This window comes from Zea mays, chromosome 7 (assembly GCF_902167145.1).
Source record: "Zea mays cultivar B73 chromosome 7, Zm-B73-REFERENCE-NAM-5.0, whole genome shotgun sequence".
NCBI lineage: Eukaryota > Viridiplantae > Streptophyta > Magnoliopsida > Poales > Poaceae > Zea > Zea mays.
The window spans coordinates 137,957,695-137,961,044 of NC_050102.1; positions in this window are offsets into that span (position 1 = coordinate 137,957,695).

A 3,350-nucleotide genomic window follows, 5' to 3' on the forward strand; every position below is an offset into this window, starting at 1 on the left:
TGTCTATGTTAGAACTATTAGCTAGTATGTATTTTAAACTATTTATATTGCATCTAGTGGATGGTTTCAACAATCTTTGAATTTAAGCCTTATCATACATGTTGCTTAGTGTATGTATACAGAATTATTTTGCAAATTTTACGATTGTTCCAAAATTATTAAAATAGATTTATTGAATTGCATTAAAAAAAGTCAAACTATACACGCTTAACTAAAATCCTAAATCCAACATTGATACATACGCGCTCATACGCATATAGAGAAACATAACTTATATTTTAGGCCCTGCAAGGGGTGTAGCAGTTATTCTGAGCACTGCAGCCATCCTAGTCCCAGCCTGCTCGCGGATAGGTTGTGAATTAGAAAGGAGTGGACATTTAGGTTATCCAATAACTCCCTTCATTCTTTTTTACTTGTCACGGTTTAGTTAAAAAATGAACAAAATGATCTGCATGTACAAAACTAAAAGAGCGAAGGTTTGAAGTATTTCATATAATTTGGTATCAGAAAATATTACCTGAACTGTCTGAACTAAACTCAGGTTTTTATTCCAGAGCTGCGTTCTGATATTTTGGGTGTGGAGTCGGATAGTTCGAGCTTGGGATCTGGGTATCGGCCGGGCGTCGACCGGACACGCACGCACGCACAGTCTGCTTTCGAAGGCTGGCGACGCCGGATGAGAATCAGATGGACCTTCTTTCCACGCGATCGAGCGAGCAGCAGACGGATCGGCGCGGAGCGAGGATCAACTTTTTGGCTCACCTGAATGGGCGACAAAAATATGTGTAGGCAGTCTGATGGATGGAACCGTCAGATTCGGATGCGCGCACCCACAATAATACCATGTGATGTCCATGTCAGCTGATGAGCTTTTCATCGCGCGCGTCCGAAAGGGGAATCCTAATAACCTAAATACACGGTGCCCTCTCCAAATAAATACATCGTCGGCTGGTTTACAGGTTCATCCGGGTTGCAACAACTGGACCACGTACAGGGCTAGAACGGGGGGGCCCCGGCCTCTGATCGTGCCGGTGCAACTGTGCAAGGGCCATGGAGGCATCACCGTCGCCGCGCCAGGACGCGTGGTCTCGCTCGCCGTCGCCGGAGACGGATCGGTGGGCACTGGGCACTGCCGGCGACGGATCGGTGGCGTTGCGTGCACTCTAGTCTAGTGCGCTTGCCGCACTCTGAGCTCGGATCCTGCAAAGCAAAAGGGAGGAGAGGAGAGGACGGACCGACGGAGGGAAGCACAGGGTGGCAGCGTGCCGGAGACTGCACTCTTTCTTTTAGCAGCCTTCCGTCTCTTCAGCTTGTCAGATACTACTCCTACCTGAATGCAATACTTTGCAATGTAACGTCTCGTCACTCGCTCGCTGCCCTGCCTGCCACCTTCGGCCTTTTTTGTCGTGAGAAAAAAAAAACGATACGCCGGTGCGCCAAAGTACATTCCAACAGCAGCAGGTCAGCGCATCTCTTTTTCTTCCCCTCGATTAATTAGAAAAAGCTCAGTTACACACTGCATTTCGTTTAAAAAAAGTAAAATAATGCCAACATAAAAAACAGTTTTTTTAACAAACACATAAAATTAATGAAAACTCGCGTTTCAGCACATGACCAGATTTTTTTATTCGACATGGTATTTATGAGAGAGAGAAAAATAGAAATAGTTTCATTAAGATGAAATCCACCCATCACATTTACCAACACAGTGAAACATCTACCGGGACCAAACTGCTTCATTTTCACGCGCTCTTAATGACCCTTTATCTGTGACAGAAGTAATTGTATGTAACTGCAATGCTCTACTCATTGGTCCCAATTTATAAGAGCAAATACAATAATGGGCTATAAGTCTGCTTACATGGCATTTTTGCTTGTGGGAGAGAGACATCAAAAAGTAGAGGGAGTTGGCTCTTATACAAGAGCTAGGTGATACACATGCTTCAAGACAAAATGATGAAAGAGAAAGAGACAAAAGATTCATCTAAGAGCAAACCTTAAGAGACAGTTTTATTATATGAGTGTGTTTATTGTTGGCTATAGATGACATGGTAAAGACTTAGAGCCAACAATAGTCTCTATTATTAAACTTGCTCTAAGGGCATGTACAGTGGAGAGACACCAAAACGGTTCTCCAAGCACAGGAGACAACTAAGAGACTCTATTGTACAATGGAGTGTCTATAAACGTAGTCTATTAATAAATACAGAATTAAATGTATTTGTATAGCATCAGATCGATAGAACAGACGACAAATTCGTACAGTGGGAAGTGAGGCGTCTGTTGTTACTTGGTTTACGAGCCAGAGGCGTCTCTTCACGGAGAGACGGCTCTAAGATTTTTTTGCAAATAACCCCCTAAAACACCTTAAGAGCCCCCACATTAAACACCACTGTACATGCCCTAAGGCCTAACCATGTATGATTCGAAAACCAAGGATTGTATTTAATTCTTTCTATCAACACTGGTACTACTGCATCGATATTCGCATGTCTAGAGAGTGCATTTCTTATATTATGAGACTAAAAATAACATTTGGTTACATCTTATATACTATACTAGGACAAAGGGAGTATAGTCCATGCGGCACAGTTAACAATAGCACCATAAAATAATGAAGTGATGTGGTGGCCTATGAAACTACACATTGAGGTGGACTATTTTAATCATTTATAGAGTTGATGTAACAGTCTAGACAACATAAACTTTAAAAATATGTTTCTAGGTGCCTAAACATTTTAAACGGTATGCCATTGGTCCATTCTAGACCATAATGACCATGTGAAGTGCACCACTTAACAATTGTAGGGGCATAGAATTATGTTTTGGGACAATTGTGATTATACACTTATGTGGCATTGCAATTGTGATTTTACAAAGGTGCCAGTACCTTAAAACTAGGGTACCCCTTACTGCTGTATAAAAACGCAGTACTCACGCGACTATTTTTAGTCGTGTGGTAAAAGAGTTGTATGTGGGACCAGGCCATGACTCGCCTCAGCCTCGGGCGACTACTTTGGGTCAGCAACAGCACCTAACCCCATCACATGGGCGGGTCCGGTGCCGCCACGTGTCCAAAGAAAGTGACATACTCTGAGGCATCACCAGTGAGTCCGGACCCCTGTATATACAGTTCAGGCCTCCAAGTTTGGTCCAGGACCTCCACGTGTGCGAACCGGACCCCTAGAATGGGATCCGGACCCCCTGTATGGGGTCCGGGCCGCCCACAGTGGGGTCCCAGGGTTCCAGGACAGAACATAACCGGGCCTTGATCAGGACCCAGACGGGGTCCGGTGCCGACACGTGTCCAGACTTGATCTGGTGGGATTTGTACCTTATCACATACACTC